The 22,396-nt window shown below is 36.0% G+C and overlaps 1 protein-coding gene and 1 pseudogene across 1 annotated transcript in view; both read right to left on the bottom strand.

Moving 5' to 3' along the window:
• The window catches only part of KCND2 (potassium voltage-gated channel subfamily D member 2), a 476,550-nt gene that overhangs the window by 389,972 nt on the left and 64,182 nt on the right, over nt 1-22,396 (bottom strand). The window lies entirely within an intron of this gene.
• On the bottom strand, nt 18,249-18,611 carry LOC137768530 (large ribosomal subunit protein eL28 pseudogene; annotated as a pseudogene).

Here is a 22,396-nt window from a genome sequence, read left to right as displayed (position 1 = left end):
CCTCCCTTATTTATACTGGCACTTATTTTTACAGAAAAGATAAGGGAGCAATGAGAATTAAAATTTACCTTGCCATTTATACAAAATAGATGTAACTTGTTATATTTTTTAACTTGTATGGGTACTTAACATTGTGAAGATACATAAGATCTTAAAATATCATGAGATCTCATAATATCTGAAACGCTCAGAGACGTCAAACACTTTGTGGCCTACGCTGGTGGTGGTACAAGCCACGGTATGTTCAGAAGGTCACCAGAGAGGCAAATATAAAACAATTTCCCCTCCTCCCACATATTGTCTAAACAACTTTACTTTTAATGTGCAGAATGTGTGTTGTTACGAAGAGAGGAAGGGCGCCTTTATTGGCAGAAAATTCAAGAAATTATTTAAGCACAGGGTATAGAATCTTTTCCAAAGTTGCCATTCATAAGGTAGGCTTCAGACAGAGCTCAATGTGTTCCATTATAGGAAGCACTGAATATCATAACCTGATTATTTATTCCAGTTTGTAAAATACCACTACTAACCCCTCATGAAGCATAATGGGAAAGATGAAACACTAAGGAGCAATGAATGAATGTCACCTGTGGCTAGTGAGGGTCTCTTCTCTCTCTCTTTTTAAGTATCTGACCTATGCCACAGAATAGACCCTGCTGTTGTAGTCAAAAAAGTTTACAATGTATATGCTGTATGCACAATGCAATGCAGAGGCCCCAAATGAGATCCTTGCTTCTAACAGTGAGACGAAATTTTACCTGCATGGAACATCCAAAGTTATCTGCAAGATAGCTAGCATATTATCAAATGCTTCCCTAAACATAGTTTAGGAATTCACTGCTTACAAACCTCAAGCAAGGCATACCCCTCTGCAAGCTGGACTTAAAGACAGCCTTTACAAAACAATTAAAATAAGGAAGAGGAGTTGGGTGGAATGCTTCAAGTAAGATAAACTGATGAGTAAATGCATAAGGACAGACTTAGATACAGGGCCTATAAATTAAGGCTACTGCTGATATTGAGCTAGTAGAAACTCAGGGTTCATGAGGGAGAAAGAATGAGATAATGCAGGAAAGACAAAATGAAACCTTAAATTGCAAGCATTACAGCACTAAAATGAAAAGTCTGAACTCAGTGCAACGACGGTAATTATTTACCTCATCTACCACCAACAGATCATTTTAGCTTTGAATCAATCCAATTTGGATTATGCATTGATATTTGAAACAAAACACCCGAAGTCTGCTAGATTTTGCTATGGATGAAGAAGGACTATCCTAATGCCAACTCTGAGAGGATTTTTCAAAGCCATCACCATCTGTACTGGCATATCTTCTAAAGCCTGTTGTATACACCAGTTATACACACCTCGCTAATCCCTAGAGAAGTAACTTTGCTCTCACAGTCAGTTTCCATCATAAGAAGTACTGTTTCTCCTGTGTCAAATTTTCTTCAGATTATAATTATCCACTTAAGTTCTAGTTTGTACCTCCTTTTCTCCAGCATATGTGTCATGATCACCTGCATCCGTACTATACTTAACTCCCAATTTTCTAAACGTCCATGGTATTTTTTTAAAAACTCACTGGTGACAATTATCATATTTGCTGCCTGTTATACACTGAATTACGTCTTCCCAAAATTCATCTGCTGAAGCCCAACTTCTCTCTCCCCAACAATGTGACCATATTTAGAGATAAAGCCTTTAAAAAAGGTAATTAAAGTTAAATGAGGTCAACGGGTGGGGCCCTAATCCTAGAACTCGCGTCCTTATAAGAGTGGGAGATATCAGGAGCACACACATGGGGGAAAGCCCATGTGAGAACACTGGCAAAGAGGCAGCTGTCTGCAAGCTGAGGAGACAGGCCTCAGGAGAAACCAAACCTGCACACACCTTGATCTTAGACGGACAGCCTACAGAACTGTGAGAGGGAAATTTCTTTTGTTTAAGGCACCCAGTTTGTGGTATTTTGTTATGGCAGCCCTGGAAAACTAATACACTACCTGTATTTACTGAATACTTTTCATATCTCCCTTATTTGACTTCGATACTCTGCAGGGCAGGAAATAAAATTATCCAATTTTTAAGAAATCTCTTATACTGCTCAGGATATTTGATTTGTTGCAATAATGTTAGATGATTAAATGTTTGTATACATGAATGAGTGAATTTCAGATTCTTATAGAGGAAAGTACTCTTTAAGGAAGATTTAAACTACTGCTAGGATAGGAGAGTTAAAATCACTTAAGAATCCCAGTATAAAACAGGAAGAGCGCATTGTAATGGAAATGATTTTGACTTAGGAATCATAAAACCCTGACTTTGAATCCTGGCTCCTCCAATTAATAACTGTGTAGGTTGGCCTTCAGTTCAGTCATTTAAAAATTGGATAATAACAACACTTAACTTTCAGTATTATTAGAGTTAAAAGAAATTGTTAAGCACTGACTCTAATTTCTGGTGACACTTGCTTAATAAACATTGGCTATTTTGACAATTTTACATAGTACAATTAGAAAAAGAATAAGGTAGGGAAAAACCTGACAAAAGGCAGTAAATGTATTATGAGAGGTCTGATAGATGCAGGTGAAGTACAGAGGACAAAAAAATAAAGAGCTTACTAGGGACAAGGCAGTACTGAAAAGCACAGCGCGGTCTGTTACCCTAACTTTTTATAGATAGCTATCCACAGGGGCACATAGTTCTTTCCAGCACTGCTAACTAGCCTGCAAATAACATAAAAGAGAATGATTGGATTCACATGGAGCTTGAGACCAGTCTGGAGAGTGTGGCCAAAATAAAAGAATATACAGAGAGAATGAGAAATATTAGATTCTTAGTCTATGCTGGATAAGAAAATATGACAAGCCCAAAAGGAGCTGACAGCAAGGGAGGATGTGGGAATGAAAATCATGATTTTTTTTTCCTGCTTCCATTTCAGTTATTTCTTGACTTTACCAAAACTATGGCTTTTCAAAATTCCACACCTGGTTATACCCAAACACTGAGCCTGCCACACTGGCGGGCGTGTGTGTGTGTGTGTGTGTGTGTGTGTGTGTCCTCTCCTCTGATCACCTGTTTGTGTGTGTGTGTGTGTGTGTGTGTGTGTGTGTGTGTCCTCTCCTCTGATCACCTGTTTTCAATTAAGTCATGGCAACAGAATTTCAATTTTATGATCCTCTCATTTCTTACCTATTGTCATGATTCACTACTGTAGGACCTGTGGTCATTCAAAATATTCATCTAGGATGTAGGATTGCCATTACAATGTCTTAAGATGTTTTGTTTATAAAGATAGAGCCTACTATTTGCTGTCATCCTTAAAGTAGCTACTCTCAGCAGTGTAATTATAGTTTGTATGATGTTAACGGCGTACCTCTGGGAGCACACATTATTTCATGGCTTTGTAAAAAATGTTATAATTATATAATCACCAGGGATGGCATTCCGTCTGCTCAGGGAGCATATAACATCTCAGCAGTTTTCCATTAGAGCATCACTGATATGGAGTTGGCATAAAGAATTAGGTGCCCCCCCTCAGTTCAAGGTTAACACATAGGAATCACAGAATTCATACTCCCATTGAGACTGGTTTGCCCTTTCTCATAACTTTTCCTCATCTAAATGAGTTATTTGATATCCTAGGAGCTCTTACCTCTAAAATATAACATTTTAAAAGCTCCTTACTGTACGAATTTAGGAAAAACTAAAACACAATGTTCTCCAAGTAGCTAAGTACAAAGTAATTATGCAAATTTGCTGAAGTGATAGAAATATTTTCATTTATTGTAAGAAATTTGCATGGAGGATTTAGAAATACTATTAAGTAGAAGTTCCTCAGAAATTACAAATAATGATAAAAATTGATAAAGGTGTGGTTTCTGCTGCATGAATTTCCTACTAGAAGATACATGTATGCCAGTGAGCTTCAATAAACAAGCAAGCAAGGCAGAGAGGGTCACTTCTTGGTTGTTTGGATGGATAAAGTTTAAGAAGAATGATTAAGTTTACCAGGATATTGACTTGATGATTTTTCCATTCCTTCCAAAAATATGTCTTAATATTATTCATTTGAACATATTTTGGATACTTGCAAAAACTAAAGAATATTATAGTTTACAAAAGGTATATCTAATATATAAAATGTTATGAGTTCTCTCTAGAATATTTCTAATTAAAGTTACTAAAGCAAAATAAAAAGTCCCTTAAAGCATATTTGTCTATATCAAATAAGCATCTCGTTAGTACATGATTCTTTATGTGTATGTGTGTGTATACACATTTATGCAATGGACATCGTATGCAAAGGACCACACATTATCTAAAATAAACCTCAGGGAATGGCAAGTGTCTGGGCTTTATCTTTTCCATTAGAACTGAGGGAGAAGCCACTTCCAAATCAACCAATGCACTCTAACTTTTGAATTTAAACATTTTATTACTTTAAAAAAGCAATAATAAACTCATTATTTGTTCACATAAATAACATCTTTATCATTAAAAATAACTATACTTTCTAAAATGAATTGAAAGAGTGCCTTTTTGTTTTGCATTTTTGCAAATCTCTTTAATGACCAGTTTAATAGAAAAGAGTTGGATTCTCCTACCTGCTTTTGTATTCAATCTGTTAAGATATGTTCTTTTGGTTGAAACATATGAAGACAATTCCGCCTAACAAAGATATATATTTGGGAAAGGGTGGTGCATTTTAATAGCATTCTCAGATAACTGTGGATATTCTTCTTTGATACTATACCAAATCTTGACTAGCGGCAGTTTCTAAAAGTAGTTGCAAGGTGGAATCTGAAAGCCCATCAATGAAGTTTCCATATTCTCTTACATTAGAATCCATTCCTCTATTTTGCGCTTTGAATGGATCTTTTGCCCGTGCATAATTTTGTAACATCCTGCACTGAACGTTTGTGAAATATAGTTCCCTGAGTTATACTCACTTTTCAAATGTTGCCACATTATATACCATATATATAAAAAAACACATTTTCAACATAGCCCCCACCTTATCATAAAAGTCTCTAAGTATTAGGAAGCTGGAAAACTCATAGTAGTGGCTATGACAGGCTCACCTCACATTTTTGAGCAAATGTCTACCAAACACCCACATCTCAATAATCATAGGAGGCATGTCAATTGTTCTTTCAAAAAAAATGGTATTGCATTGAAAAAAGTGGCTACTTCAGTTTGCCACTTGAGCAAGCGCACAAGTGTTTCTTCTTGAGACAACGAAGAGTATTTCGTTTGAAGCAGAAGTGCTCTGTGAATATTTACCATTTCATCACACAAAATATTTAAATATTAAAACCCTCAAAGGTTGAAATTTAATAAGATTAATAACTTTTACCACTTCCACATTCTTAACTGAAACTGGCTCTTTATTTTTAAACAGTGAAAATGTGGTGATGAAGAATATGAAAATTTGGTATCCCTGCCTTCATTTGTGCTAAGGCATCTCTATTCAGTATTGCTTTTGCAGCATCACTGCAAATATCAATACTGTGAAAAAGGGAAATACAGTCTTTGAATGGTATTTAGAAGGTTTGACCCCATGGATTTCCTAAGAGTATCTAAGAGACCCCTAGGGGGGTATGGAGCACAATTTGAGCACCCTGCACAAGCTCAAAACCCTTTCTTGAGCTCTAGACCCATATGTTCAAGGGTCCACTAGATGTCTTATAGGCACTGCTCTTTCAAGGATCTTAACTGATTATTGATCATATTTCTTCCTTTTCCCTCAAGCTGTTCCTCTTTCATTTCCTGTCTCTGACACCATCATTACACAAGTCACTCAAGCTAAAGACCTGGGAGTCACTCGTGATTGTTTTTCTCTGTAACCCTTTATATCTAATTAGTCACCAAGTCCGATCTCTTACATTTATTCATTTCTGTCCAACACTATTAAGATTGAGTTAGTTCAAGCCTTTAGCATCTCAAAAAACTGCCCTATAACCAGTTTTCTTCCCCTAATCTCCTTCTCCTCCTATGCATTCTCTACTCTCCTACTAAAGTTAGCCTCTGAAAAAGCAAATTTTGATGATGCAATATGGAGAAACAGAGGCTCTGTGTCACACATACTGACCTCAATTCCTCCTCTGCCACTTCTCAGCTGAGTGACCTTGGCAAATTACTCAAGCTCTCTCTGTTACACTTTTGCCTTTGTAAAAGACAAAATTAGCAAAAGTATTTATCACATATGGTTGCAAAGACAGAATGAGATAATTCACACAGAGTGTTATCTAGATGAATTCATAGAGAGTGTTATCACATAGCCTGACATCTAGCGAGTTAGTAATAAATGTTAAGGATTATTATTTTGTCAATTCCCTCCTTAAAATTCTCCCAATTTTATTGTAAACATTATCCGACATGTCTTTCTCACTCCTAGACTATGATCTCCTTGAAGTTAGAAATTTTGCCTTATCTTCACTTTATCCCAGGGCATAGCACAGCGTTTGAAACATAGTTGATGCTTAATAATTATCAGTTAATGACTGCAAAGTGTTCTCTGAATTATCTACAAGTGTAGACTTCGAATTTTTTTGTCATATGTCTCAATTCTTGAAGATTCTACCTAATTACCAGATGAAAATATACTGTAATATATAAACACATACAAGCTAAGTTATATACTAGGATTGACCTGCTGACACATCGTCCTCAATTGGCAAAATCCTAAGCCATTTTTAAAACACATGTCTTCTAAAAACTTGTAAGAGCAAGTCTTAACATGCCCATTGATTGGCTTGAGGAAGGGTAGGGTGGGTCTATAAAACTCATTAAATTGTATGTAATTTTTAGTGAATATCATGTATGCATGTTGGAGAGAAGAATGTCTTTTGCTTTCTTCACATTCTCAAATGAGGTCTATGAACCAGACAAGGTTAATAACCACTGATACAGAAGATGACAGAGAATATGCTACCAGGAGTTGGCTGGGTCCATGGCAGACAGGTGGAGATATATTTTTCAGCATGAAACTTTTTGGAATATATCAGATCATACAATGAAGACAACTGCCTACCAAGTGTATATTTATCTAAACTTTGAAAATAAAAGTCATGAAATCCACAACCCTGAATGCAAGTACCTGACCTCTAAACAAGAGCCAATAAATAAGATCATTAAATCACAGTGTCAATTTTGCTACATGCTTCTTCACGGTCTACCTTGTGTTTGTTGCCAACACTGCAGGGGGCTTAGAGAGAGTCTGTGATAATCATAATCTTGGATTTTGTATGTTTGTGTGTGTGTGTATGTGTGTATGCATTCTCCCAATTTTTTAGGTAATCCAATTTAAACTGAGTAAATTTTAAAAAGTATACATATGATACATAATATATATAACATATGACATGTACTATGAATATACATTTAAAAACAATGTATGTAACATAAAATGTAAACTGTAATAGGCACTATAAAATAAAGTTTATATGATATGTAATGTATAACACATAAAAATGTTTTCTAAAAAATTATGGCTTTTCCATCATAATAATTTGCATATTTGATGTAGCTAATTCACAAGATTTTTATATAAAATATAATTTGAAGCCATTACTCTCTATCAATAATAAAAAGCCATTTTTAAAAATAACTACATTTAAATATCTTTATAACAACATTTACTAGGGATATACCAGTTTAAGGTAGATTTTTATTTGATTCATTTCTGTGGTGTTACAAGTTTATGTGATTTAACAGTTAAATACATATAGTGGACCTGGGCGTATATTGCTTAAACCAGTATTTGTCAAAATATAAGTATGATTGGGACCACGATTTAGTACTTGACAAGTAATTTTACTTGCAGTATATTTTAAAAGGTGTTCAGCTACAGGCTATCATGTGAATAGAAATCTGTCCCTAAGTTGAGATTTCCTAAGGAGTTGAGGTAAGAAATAACATGGACATATTATAAACATAAACATTCTGAAATCAAACACACTGATTAAAAATTCACAGGATTGTCTCTAAATTATCTAATAAAATAGTCATCATGCTGAAATAATCATTATCAACTTTTCTACCTTTATTATCTGTTCTTGTCTGCTTCAGAAAAATTAGAAAATTAAATGCAAAATCTTTCCGTTACTGCACTGTTAAAGCTGTAAATTTAAAAACAAATCAGAGAATATGAAAGTTAAGATCCTCTTAGTAACATTAACTTGTCCGACATTGATTATATATAATTCCACTATTGCTGGTTAGTGTTCTAAATGTTTATTATAAGGCATAAGAAATGTAAAGAAATTAATGTTGTTATTAAAACTCTAACTTTTCACTCTCTTGAGTTATGAAGGTTGAAATCTGCAATCTCAACATTGTATTAGCATGAGATTCTGCAATTTAATGAAATAAACTGGTTGAGAAAATGAACTACGCTCACTCAATAAAAATGATGTCTGTTTTCTTGAATGGAACACTTAGAGCACCTCATTTAATGGTAACAGATGAAAACTTTAATAATTTAGTAGTTTTTATAAACACTGATAAAGTAACCTCATAAAACGATATTATTGTATATACCTGCAAAATCTGTAAAATCATGTTATATCAAGTTATCAAAATTCTTATCCATTAAATAATGGAGACAAATTCATATACAATATAGTGTTATCTACCTGTCAAATATATAATTAATTATATTAATAATTAATTATTAATAATATTAATTAATTCAATTACTGTTATTGCATTTGTAAAGGAACTAAAAAAGCACTTGATGGAAGGAATAATAAATAACATTAAGATCCCATTGTTCTTTTTTTTTTTTTAACATCTTTATTGAAGTATAATTGCCTTACAATGGTGTGTTAGCTTCTGCTTTATAACAAAGTGAATCAGTTATACACATACAATATGTTCCCATATCTCTTCCCTCTTGCATCTCCCTCCCTCCCACCCTCTCCATCCCACACCTCTAGGTGGTCACAAAGCACCGAGCTGATCTCCCTGTGCTATGTGGCTGCTTCCCACTAGCTATCTATTTTACATTTGGTAGTGTATATATGTCCATGACACTCTCTTACCCTGTCACGTCTCACCCCACCCCCTCCCCATATCCTCAAGTCCATTCTCTAGTAGGTCTGTGTCTTTATTCCCGTCTTGCCACTAGGTTCTTCATGGCTTTTTTTTTTTCCCTTAGATTCCATATATATGTGTTAGCATACTGTATTTGTTTTTCTCTTTCTGACTTACTTCACTCTGTATGACAGACTCTAACTCCATCCACCTCATTACAAATACCTCCATTTCATTTCTTTTTATGTCTGAGTAATATTCCATTGTATATATGTGCCACATCTTCTTTATCCATTCATCTGTCGATGGACATTTAGGTTGCTTCCATGTCCTGGCTATTGTAAATAGAGCTGCAATGAACATTTTGGTACATGACTCTTTTTGAACTATGGTTTTCTCAGGGTATATGCCCAGTAGTGGGATTGCTGGGTCGTATGGTAGTTCTATTTGTAGTTTTTTTAAGGAACCTCCATACTGTTCTCCATAGTGGCTGTATCAATTTACATTCCCACCAACAGTGCAAGAGGGTTCCCTTTTCTCCACACCCTCTACAGCATTTATTGTTTATTTATTCTTATGAAGTCTGTAATGAACTACAGACTAAAAGGAATAAAAGATAGAAAAACAATAACATAAATGATAAATAAAATTTAAAATAAAAAAAATAATAAAATTAAACCCCCTAAGAGGGCCAGAGTCTTTGCGGGGTTTGTTCAGTGATACATAAAGTATATAGAACAGTATCTGGGCTATAATAGCTGCTCAGAAACATTTGTTGAATAAATTAACTTGGATGGTACCTTCAATAATACAGAAGTTCAAAAGCTCCTCTTTATAGATAGTGAGAGTCCTTGAGAAAGGTTTAACAGCAGGGCAAATTTGAGTAACAAGCATAGCAACTATGCACTCCAAAAAAAAAAAAAAAGACCAACAAAATCAAGTGTTTCCACAATGAAAATCCATCCAAGGATACTATCTGAGACTAGTGGCTGCACTTCAGGCTCTTTTACTCATAGTTACCTCATGGGGATAAACACCGAAGGTAGGTGCATTAAATTCAGAAAGACACTATTAAAATGATCACATTCCCTAGGAAAGCATCATGTGTGTGGGGTGGGGGAGTAGCTCATACATGATACGGTGATGGTGGTGTTGGTGATGATGGTGGTGATGATGATGGTCTCATATTTCCCACACCACTTGAGATGTTCATCTAATTAATCCCTGAGAAGCATCAGGAAAGTGTGGTGAGTCTTCCTTAGGTGGATGCAAAAGGACAAAATTAAATCTCTTAAGAGGATTGAGAAAGAGGTAATGGCAAGTAGTATAAGCCTCCCATAAATGGGAGACATGGTGAGATGTTAACAGAGTGGAATGATACCCATTCTAGAGTGGGTCAATTAAAATTATTCTTTGGAACCTATAGCACAAATATATATGTCAACTTGTTTATTCACATATTGAACAAATATTTATTGAGTATTTGGTATATTATTATGGGCCCTCTAGGCAGGCTATGCATGTTCAAGTCTTACTCTACTGCCAGTGATATGCCGATGAGTAAGGCATGGCATCTGCCTTCTAAGGATATTATAATAAACTACAGGAATTAAGAAGCAACAGTTAATACACATAAACTTAGAAATATACAATCTTATATTTCTAAGAAGTACAGATATGATTAATCCCTAAACATACCTTTAATAATGGCTAAAGCACATCTATTAAGGTGCAGCCAGATAGGACCCTTTCACTTTGGTCTTTCATATTCTTTGTTAGAAAGAATGCTGGATCTAGGAGACTGCATTTACTCACAATGAGGTTGTGAGGTATGTTTTGATCAGGTTTTATGGAGGATAGAGCAGGCTGGCTGCTCTGATCTCTGTTTATGTCAGAGGAACTATGTCTCAGCTACCTTGCATGTACAAAAATGGTTAGTGCTAAACTCCTGACTCAGATAAGACCTGACCTTTATCTCGCAAGATATTTATTATCTTTGTCAAGGCACATGAGCCCACTTTGTTTGGTTCTAAATTGATAGCCTTTTCAATCTTTTAATATCATTTGAACAACAAAATAATCATTAGAGGCTTTAGTAACACAATCAGCAATGGCTTCTTAAAGTTCGATTCAGAAAGACCTCCAAGAGCTGCCAGCATCCCCAGAAGCCATGCCTCTGTTAGCCCTTTTAGGGAGGTGTCTTAGTCTGTTCAGGCTGCTATAACAAAATACCACAGACTGGGTGGTATTATTACAACAAAAATTTATTTCTCACAGTTCACTCGTTATCTGGTGAGAGCCTGCCTTCTGGTTCAGAGATGGCACCTTCTAGATGTAACCTCACGTGGTGGAAGGGGCAAACTAGTTCTTTGGGGTATCTTTTTATAAGGGCTCTGCCATCAAGATCTAATCACCTCCCAAATGCCCCACCTCCTAATACCAATCCCCTTGAGAGTTAGGATTCCAACAGAGGAATTCTGGGGAGGGGGGGACACAAACATTCAATCCATAACAGGAGGAAAACTGTGGCCAGACTCATCTGTAACAATCACTTCATTCTGTAGAATGGTGGTGTGTAGGACACCTAAGAGAAATCTTCCCCATATTTGAAATCAAAGAGGCAGCATTATAGTGTTCAATAATTTCCTATTTATCTTCATCTAGAAAATGTACTTTTTAGTGTCAAACATGAGAGCTTCCTTCTTGAGCTTACTCAGCTCCTTAATGCAGTTGCTGCTGAGTTTGCAAATCCACATAAGTGAAGGGCCCAGATGCAGAAGTTAAAAAGCTGGGTAAGAATGAGGCCTCTTTGGGCTTCCCTGGTGGCGCAGTGGTTAAGAATCTGCCTGCCAATGCAAAGGACATGGGTTCGAGCCCTGGTCTGGGAAGATCCCACATGCCGCGGAGCGACTAAGCCCGTGAGCCACAACCACTGAGCCCGCGCGTCTGGAGCCTGTGCTCCGCAACAAGAGAGGCCGCGATAGTGAGAGGCCCGCGCACCGCGATGAAGAGCGGCCCCTGCTCGCCGCAACTAGAGAAAGCCCTCGCACAGAAACGAAGACCCAACACAGCCAAATAAATTAATTGAAAAAAAAAAAAGAATGAGGCCTCTTTGTTTTCATAACTGTATACACACAGCCCAAAACCTGTTAGGACTACTTGAGTATTTTAAGGGCTGGAAGACCCTGATAATGAGTTTAAGAACTATTTATTGGAAGACCAATAAAAAGGCTTGGAAAATCTTCAAAGCAACAGATCATATAGATGCTAGTTAACATTTTTGAGTTTAAACCCTCTTAGAAACAACTTATTCAAAACAATGTAAAGATTTGGACTTAACTACTTGAGTAAATGTCACTCATACTATAGTTTCAATGAAAAATAGTCATGGGACACTGAAGGCCACAAACATATTTCATCCAGTTTTACTGCCTCACATTTCCCCACTGAACTATGTCTTTGAGGGAAAGAACTATGTAGGAAATAACCTCTCATATCCTCCTCTTTTTCCAGAGCAGAGCAAAAATAGCACTTAGCACGTACAACAGAAATGACAGCTCTTATTAATAATGCTCATATCAGTCAGTGAAATATCTAAAAGAAGTTTCTCTCACATTTTCATCAAGACAGTGTGCTAGATTACATAATAGAGAGACCAAGGCACCAGTCAGGCAGGAGCAGTATAAAGAAATTTAGAGAGAGAAAGACAGAAACAGAGAAGAAGAGAGATTGAGAAAGAGAGATGAGAAAAAGAGAGATAAAGGCAGAAAATTCTGAAGAAACTACTTACCTTCATAATAAATATACATTTTTCTCATATTTGGAAAAGTTAAAATTTTACAGTTGAAATTGTCTTTTCATTCTTATTAAATATGGCATGGGGCAACATAATCTGTTCTGGGTTTATGGACTTGAAAGCCATAATCTCAGCCTTGTCAAGAGAAGCATTAACAACTAATATTTTAAAATAGAATTAATTAGTGACTCACACTCTCATTTTCCTTCCAGGACAAAGACTCTTCTTCCCTATTCCATTAACATCTCAACTACTGGATTTCCTCTGATTTTTTTCAAAAAACATTTTGAGTGACACAATCAACAGAGTGAAAAGGCAACCTAAAGAATGGTGGAAAATATTTGCAAATCATATATCTAAAAGCTGTTAATATTTAGAATATATAGAGAACTAAAACCACCACCAACAACAAAAACCCCAAATAACTCAATTAAAAAATGGGCAAAGAACTTGAATCGACATTTTTTTCACAGAAGATTACAAATATGAAAACATGGAGCATATGAAAACATGCTCAACATCACTAATTGTTGGAAAAATGCAAATCAAAACCACAATGAGATACCACTTATATCCGTCAGGATGGCTACGATCAGAAAAACATAAAATAATCAATGTTAGGGAGAATGTGGAGAAATTGGAACTCTTCTGCACTGCTAGTGGAAATGTAAAATGGTGCAGCCACTATGGAAAACAGTATGGTGATTCTTCAAAAAATTAAAAATAGAATTACCATATATTCAGCAATTCCATTTCTGGGTATATATCCAAATGAACTGAAAGTAGGGTCTCTAAGAGATATCTGTACATGTATGTTCATAGCAGCAATATTCATACCAGTTAAAATGTAGAAATGTCCATGGATACATGAATGGTTAAATAAAATGTGGTATATACATACAATAGAATATTATTCGGCCTTTAAAGGAAGGAGATTCTGACCACATGGCTGAACTTTGGGGACATTATGCTACGAGAAATAAGCCAATAAAAAATATTGTATGATTCCACTTACATGAGAGACCTAGAGTAGTCAAATTCATAGAAAGTAGAATGGTAGTTGCCAGGGAACGGAGGAGAGGAAAACTGGGAGTTGTTGTTGTTGTTTAAATTTTTAAAATTTAATTTATTTTTTTTATACAGCAGGTTCTTATTAGTTATCTGTTTTATACATATTAGTGTATATACGTCAATCCCAATCTCCCAATTCATCCCACCACCACCACCCCCCCGCCACTTTCCCCCGTTGGTGTCCATAAGTTTGTTCTCTACATGTGTCTCTATTTCTGCTCTGCAAACTGGTTCATCTGTACCATTTTTCTAGATTCCACATATATGTGTTAATATACGATATTTGTTTTTCTCTTTCTGACTTACTTCACTCTGTATGACAGTCTCTAGATCCATCCACGTCTCTACAAATGACCCAATTTCGTTCCTTTTTATGGCTGAGTAATATTCCATTGTATATATGTACCACATCTTCTTTACCCATTCGTCTGTCGATGGGCATTTAGCGGGAGTTGTTTAATGGATATAGAGTTTGTTTTGCAGGATGAAAAGGTTCTGGAGATTGGCTGTGCAATAATTTAAATATATTTAACAATACTGAATTACACACTTAAAAATGGTTAAGATGATAAATTTAATATGTATTGTACCACAATTAAAAATAATCCAGACTTTAGTAAAAAAAAAAGTTTGGAATGTCTCAATCTTACAACTTATGTGGCAGAAAAGCATACTGCCAGGTGAAAAATATATGACCAACTATGTTCAAATAGGGTCGAAGGGATCGATCAAATGCTCATTCCTCAAATTTTAGTACTTTTTATCCAGCCAGTTCTCCTAAATTTTAAGCATCTGAACTATACTGTTTTCATTCTCCAAAGATTCTCTCAGAAATATCTGCATAAAATTATGCATTTTTTAAGATAAGAGAAAGTTCTGCTCATTTCTCTTTTAATCTGTGATCTATTCATACTTTAAGAGCAATTCAACATTTCTTACCCTGTGGGGGGTCTTCTCTCTATGACTGTGCTGAACACTCTTTCCTGTGGGCTACCATTATGGAGTACAAGTAACTCATTTATTGAGTTTACTGCCCAATTACCTTTTTACTATCTGTGAGCTCTTTAAGGGTAAGGATGCTTCCTCTTCATCTATGTGTCCCAAGAACTCAGCAGAGAGCCAGGCAAGAAATAAAAGTTTAATATTTATTTACAGGATAATGGTGAAGCTAACTCTTGTAAAACCATCTTATTAAATAATTGAGAAATTAGTTCCTCTTAGAGATCAGAACTATGGGGGGGGATAAAAGTCCACTTGCTCCTTCATTTTACTAAATATTATTTTACCAAAAAATAAAATATAATTTTGTTTTTCTTTTTTGATTTGAATGTCAAGAAACAAAATGCCAAAAGTTTGTCCTAAATAAAAGTTTACCCCTAGCATTAGTAACCTAGTATGAGTAATCTGGTATTATTACACCAATATCGCATCCATGCTTGCATCCATGCTACTGTAACATTATCTTGTTATAAACTATCTCAAGTCTATTTCGGAAGGAAGTGAGATATGATTAAAATATGTAAAATATGCAATATAAGGCTAAATATGAAGGTGCTGCTTCAAAGTTGTCTTTAGTTTCTTTTCTTTGTTCCATGAATAATGTCTCCCACATTTCCGTAGAATCCTAAACAGCTGCGCTCTCATTACTGCAATATCTGTTCTTATATGCTTTATCTTGTCTGGTTCAGTTCTGAGTAGGCGGTATAGTCTGTTCTCCATAATTTGTTTTCTAATGTATATCCACTTGTGTGTCATATTAGTTATTCTATTTTTCCTTAAACTGCAGCTAAATTAAGCTATTTTTCAAAGTAATAGGACAACCTAATGAAGACCCTTTCTATGTAAGATATGCACACTTTAGTTGGTATAATTAAGACAACAGAAAATATGATTTCCTTCATAACAATCTTAAACTGCAGAATTTAGGAGATCTATATCTAGATTTAGATTTAGGATAAACTGTGATGCTTTAGAAAAGTCTTTTGACTCCTTAGGACTAGATTACCTCAAAAGTTCTTTCCAAGTCTAAAATTATGGATCTATCAGTTATGTCTAGAATGATAGGTGAGGTGCTAAGCCCTTGCCTGGAAATAAGCATAAGTACTCATCAGTTTATACAATGCTTTCTATAAAAAGAAGCTACCCTGAATATCATGTTAAAATAGTTCTTTATTCAGATTAACATAAAATAAAAAATTCAAACTGTAGAATGGCAGATTATGCTTGCATTTGCTATGAACTTCTTAATTAAGTATATTGTCAACATTATACTACTTTCAATACAACATAGTTGCAAATATGGCTTCTCAATAATCACACAATTTCTCACCTTGGTATCCAGTACAGACATTAGTCTGGTCCAACTTACATACTCAATCAATATATGAGGATTTCTTATGCCTTAGTAAGTAAAGCCAATTTCCCCCTCAGACTAATTTCATCGCTGAAATATACTGCAAGTTTATTCCTACTCTCACTGTTATTTGCTCCTTGAAAAACATATCAGACCCTTTCCTGACAAACCAAATACCCTGAGTTTTGCAAGGCCTACCTGGATCGTTCATATCTTCTGTGAAGCATTTATCGGGCTATCTAGTACTCAGACAGCTTAAAATGACCTATCCGTTTTCTACATTTTTGTAGTACCACAGAATTCATACCTAACTTCTAATTTAACATCTAGTAATACATCAACTCCAGAATAGAGCAGCTAATTCATCCACAAGCACATATCCTACTTCTTGCCACACGTTTAGACTGCATTGCCCAACCTCTTTGCATCTGGGTGAATCTTATGACTAGTTCTGGCCAATGCCATGTGGGCAAATACAACGTTCAACTACTCTGCCGCCTGGCCTATAAAACTTTTAAAATCTTTCATGCACTTTCCTCCTTTGTACTTTTCTTCTGGCTGTACACAGAGGATTCAATAAGGATTATAAGCTTCTAGGTGATCACAAAGGCCCTAAGTACCTCCATGAATGAAGGGATGGAATGAAGCTCCCCCCTCTGCCCCAATATACAACTTTATATGGTATCCTTGTTTTTCTTGGGTCGTTTTTTACTTCCCTCATTGACCATAAATGACTGAGAATATATCTCAATGCTTTTTGAAATTCTGTATATAAGCAAATACAATTAATAACATTCATTCAACATGAGCATATTTTAATAGAAAATGCATAGTCTTTAGATTTATACTATCATCGTTCAATAATATGCATTCCATATTCATAAAATATTCTAAATATTTAATTATTTTTAAAAACTGCATACTATTCAATGATCATGCTAATCATATATCTGCATAATTTTAAAAAGTAAAACAAAAAATTAACACTTTAGTATTCACTATGAAAGAGAATAATGGCCAGATTTTCTTCTGATTGTTGTTCTCTGTAGGTGCTATAATAAGTAATATAAAGCTAGAAATTGAAAAAAGAAAATCTGTAAGAGTCCATGAACACATTCTCAAGTCACTGAAATAACACACAGTTGGTGTATGAATGAGTTCATGAATCATTTATCAGTGGTGACAGAAATAGAAATTATTTCCCTCAGAAGTCTATCTTTGCTACAGTACCCTGTAAATATGTTCAATATTTGAATCTGTACTTTTAGGGAGGGAACTAACATTAATTGAAGGCTTATTCTGTGCCAGGTGCTTTACGTAAATCATTGTACTTACCCCTCACAACAACTCCTTGAGGTAGTTATTTTTATCCCCATTGCAGAGATGAAATACCTTAATGAAGAAAGAACGCGGCTCACAAATGGCAGAGCCCTGACTGGAAGCCACACCTGCCTTATTCTTTCATACTTTTTCTCTCTAACACAGAATTCTCTCTAGCATCTCTCATCTATGTACTTTTTCACGACACTTTGTATTTAAAGTACTTTACTTCTCTATTCTAAATATCAACATAAAAGTTCAAACAGTTATAATTATTTAGTGAGTTTCAACACTATGCTAGACAGAATAAAGTTTTAAAACTCATGTAAGAGTTTGCCTTTTATGAAAGGTCACATTGAAAGTTGTCCACTTCCATTATAGATGATCCTTTCTATACCATTTTTCTCCCCTTCTCCCTGTAAATCCTGGCTTTTAATCTCCCGTCATCAGATTATATTGCTCATTTTCTTCATTGTTTAAGTCACTTAATGACCTTGCAATTAACTCCTCCAAGTTTCCCAACTATTTTAGCTCTGGCCTAACGGTCACTCTTTCCAACATGACTCTTTTTTTTTTTTAGGCAAGTCAGCTGACAGCTTTATCGCATTGGGGAAGTGGATAGACCGCTCAGGAGCTCTTGGTGGGGCGAGTCCGCTTTCTCTTCGCCATCACAGCCTTCTGGCTGCGCAGGCCTGCCGGATGGCGGCCACGCGCAAACCCGGGCGGTACTTGTTCTTTCGGATCACGTGCCAGATGCTGCTGAGGGTCGCCCGGGCGTTCTTGTTGATGGTGGCCCGCATGTAGGAAGCGGCTGCCTTTCGCTGGCTGGATCTCCGCTTCATGACCACCACGACCCCTTTGCCGTCTGCCGCCGGCTCCACGCCCACAGTCCGGCGGTGAATGAACCTGTTGTAGCGGAAGGAGCTGCGGGCCTTCAGGTTATTGGGCTCGGTGCTACACGTCTGCTTGCTCCTCTTGATCAAGAAGCTGGAGCAGTTCCGCCTGATCATCCACGGCAGATGCGCCGACATGGCGGCACCTCCTCGCGTGGCGGCGGCCAGATACGCTCCAACATGACTCTTGATTTAATTGACAACTTCAATATATACATATATGATCCTTCCTGACCTGTGGCCTCTTGATTGCTTAATCTCCTTCCCTCTAAATATCTTGTCCTCCCTATTATCTCAGCCAATTAACTGCCTGGCCATTTCTAGACCTATTCATTGTTAGTAATGCCCGTAGTTTCACAGTTCTGTTTCATGCAACCTCAGTTCTCTGACCATCATCTCCTCTCTTTCCAGCTCATTTGCTCCAGTATCTCAACCCTAACAGTCATATGCCCACTGGGACCTTCAGTCTATTGAAGGAAACACATCTCAGTCCGTCAACTCCCTTCACTAGGCAAAATTACAGTTCTGCTTGGATTTAACTCTCTTCAACACCCACACTTGTACAGCTAAATATGCATGTAGAAACACACAGCAACTCTGAATGATCTCACTTCAAAAATTCAATTTGAAAAAGTGTTGGAGGACTCTGAAGGCTGCCCACCATCATACTATATTTCACTAGTACATGTACTTTCCACTCTCCTTGAGGACGATTTCATTCCTTCTCCTTTCTTCTTAAATTTCTAACACCTCCATCCTAATACTCCCAGTCGATGGCTTTGCTTTGTCTCCACTGAGAAAACTGAAGCAACCAAAAGGAATCTCCAGAAACTCTCACAGCGACATGTATTCACCCACAATTGAACCCGTATACTTTGCTTTCTCTCAAGTTTCTGGAGATAATGATTATTTACTCCTGTCTAAAACCTTCCCTTGTGCACTAAATACAATTTCCATCACCTATCCAAGAAACTGCACAATGGAATTGATTCCCTTTTCTCTGCATTATTAATTTTTTATTATGTAGTAGAGAAAATCACCACCAGCAAAAATGTTATTTTTCTCCCATTTTAAAAGAATCATCTTTTAAACCCCATTTCACCTACCAGCTATAACTGATTATCTTCTCCCTTCTGCAGCAAAATATCTTCAGATATTTGACTATACCCAGTAATATCAATTCCATTTCTCCTAATGCTCCTTAATCCTCTCCAGTCAGATTTTCCCCCTGATCATTACACCAAAACTATTCATGTCAAGATCACCAATTACCTCCAAATTGCTAAATCCAATGGTCACTTTTCAGTTATCATACTTATCAACATCAAGTATATTGTCCTTGACATATTTTCTTCACTTTGCTTCCATGATACCACACTCTTGATTCTCTTCTAACAATATTATTTTTACATCTCAACCTTCTTTGTTGGTTTCTCCTGCTCTTCCAGACCTCTTAATGTTGGAGTTCCCTAGATCTCAGTCCTTTATTCTCTCCCTCTCCTCTGTCTGCATCCACTACACCGTGGCCTCAATCAGCATATACATTTTAATAACAGCAACAATGTCACCCAAATTTAAACTTCTTGCCCAGACATGTTTTCTGAACTTCAAACTCCTATACACAACTGCCTACCTGCCAGATGCATTGAGTTGCCAAATAGATATCTCCAACTGACTTGTCCAAAACTGAACTTCTCATTCCCTTCCTCCTGCAAACCTATTCCACTCAGTCTGTTTTGTTTTTTCATTTAAATGGATGACCCATCCTTTCAGTTGCTTTCAGACAAAAATCTCGGCTTCATTCCAGATTTTTCCCTTCTCACATCCATATCCAAGTTTTGGGAAATCCTGTTGTAATATCTTAAAATATCCAGAACCTAATCATTTCTCACAATTCTCATTGCTACCACCTTGATACCAAGCCATGATTATTATTATTCCAGTGATTACTGAAATCATCTCTTAACTGGTTTTCCTGCTTCCATCTATGTGCAAATGATTTCAACAAAACAGCCAGTGATCCTTGTCAAATCTAAATCATATCAAATCTCTCCTCTGCGCCAAACCCTCTACCAGTTCCTCTTCTTAGAGTGAAACTCAAGCCATGACAAGCACCAACAAGGCACTACAGTGACTGCAAGATGAGGCTCCACCTCCTTTCTGATCTAACTGTTCCCTCACTCATTCACCTCCAGCCACCTGAACTCCTTACTGAACACACCAGACATACTTATGCTCTAAAGGCTTTCACTAGCATAACTCTTTCTTGGGATGCTGTCCTCCAGATATGTGCTTGCCTATGGCCCTGAACTACATCAAGTCTTTGCTCAGATAACATCTTCTCAATGACATCAATTTTCACCACTTAAGTGAAAAATGCAACCCGACCCCCTTCTCCTTGGCTCTGCTTTATTTTCTATAGCATTTATTACTTTCTCTTATCTAAATATTTTGTGTGTGTCTGTACGTATGTGTGTTCCCCTAATGTAACCCTAGTGCCTAGAATAGTAAACACATGGTATGTGCTCAATTAATATATAAAATAATACATGGATCAAATAATGAAGTATAAGCTTATCAAACCTACACCCTACACACACACACACACACACACACACACAAACACACAGAGCTCTAAAGAGAATTGGAAATTTATCCTTTATAATTGAAATATGATGATAATATACATCTAAATGATAATTAATAATTCTATATACAGAATAATAGAGTCTCAAAATTGTGAAGAACCTTAAAGCTCATATAATCCAGTCACGTATGCGATGTTTATGTTTCTTCTACATGTTTTCCCATAATAATTTTCTAGTCTATTCCTGAATACTGCAGTAATGGAGGACCTTTTGCATAGTTTGCAATGAGACAACTGAAATTCAAGGTTAGTTAATGTTGCCTGATATTTTACAGCAATTAAAGACAGTAGGAATGATAGAATCTGAAACCAGGTCTCTTGCCTACTAGTGCCCTTCATTACACTCAACTCTGTATAGAAAACCTTTAGTGCATTTAAATATATGTTTACTGAATAGATCAAATGATTTCTTTAAAACTGGCAGTTATAAAATTTTTATGTAATTGCAGTCAATTTAAAAACATTATCAAGAGTCTATATATGTAGATAACCCTCAAAAAAAACCTTGAAAAACACTCACTCATTTTAAAATTGAAATTATTTTGTAAGTTTTCTCATTATCAGGCAATGAGGTTGATAAAATAGTAGCATCAAGTGATACTAAGCCTAGGGAAAGAGAATTCACAAAATATCTGAGGTACAGAATTCCACTGGTAACTTCAAAACACCACTATACTACGCTCTAAGAAATCTGCCTTCACGTTAGAAAGAGGAAGACAAAAATGAAAGCAAGAACAGAAATAATGTAGATAAAACAAAGCCCTTTAAAGTTTCCCTCCCAAAATAACTCAAGCAAAGATTGACTATACCACTTAGAAAAGTCACTGTACGTTCTACTACTAGGTGAATAGAAAGAGGTACTAAAAAGAAACAAAACCCACAGAGTATGTCTGAATTGTGAGTTTTTCATATTTTAATTATGTTTTGGAACCCTGCTCACCATAGCATGCTGTGATACAACGGAATAAAAAACTAATAAATTATAAGAGTCAATGAAATGGTCATAATTAGGATGTCTAAAGACAACACAGCCATCACGAATAACAAAGTGCTCAGTGGTGTCATTAAACTGTTTAAATTTCTAAAGATCCTCCTGTCAGAGTTCTTCTGTAAAGATGTTATATTTAACGGATAAAGGGACAATTTTTATTACTGTGAGACTCTGAAATGTAAAACAGCTTGACATTTTTGATGCACCATGTCACAGCATATCATGTTCAAATAGACTTTATTCTGTGCAGCTCAATTATATATACTACCAAATGTAAAATAGATA

Source organism: Eschrichtius robustus, chromosome 8 (assembly GCF_028021215.1).
Source record: "Eschrichtius robustus isolate mEscRob2 chromosome 8, mEscRob2.pri, whole genome shotgun sequence".
Taxonomy (NCBI): domain Eukaryota; kingdom Metazoa; phylum Chordata; class Mammalia; order Artiodactyla; family Eschrichtiidae; genus Eschrichtius; species Eschrichtius robustus.
This window is presented reverse-complemented; position numbering and strand designations above follow the sequence as displayed.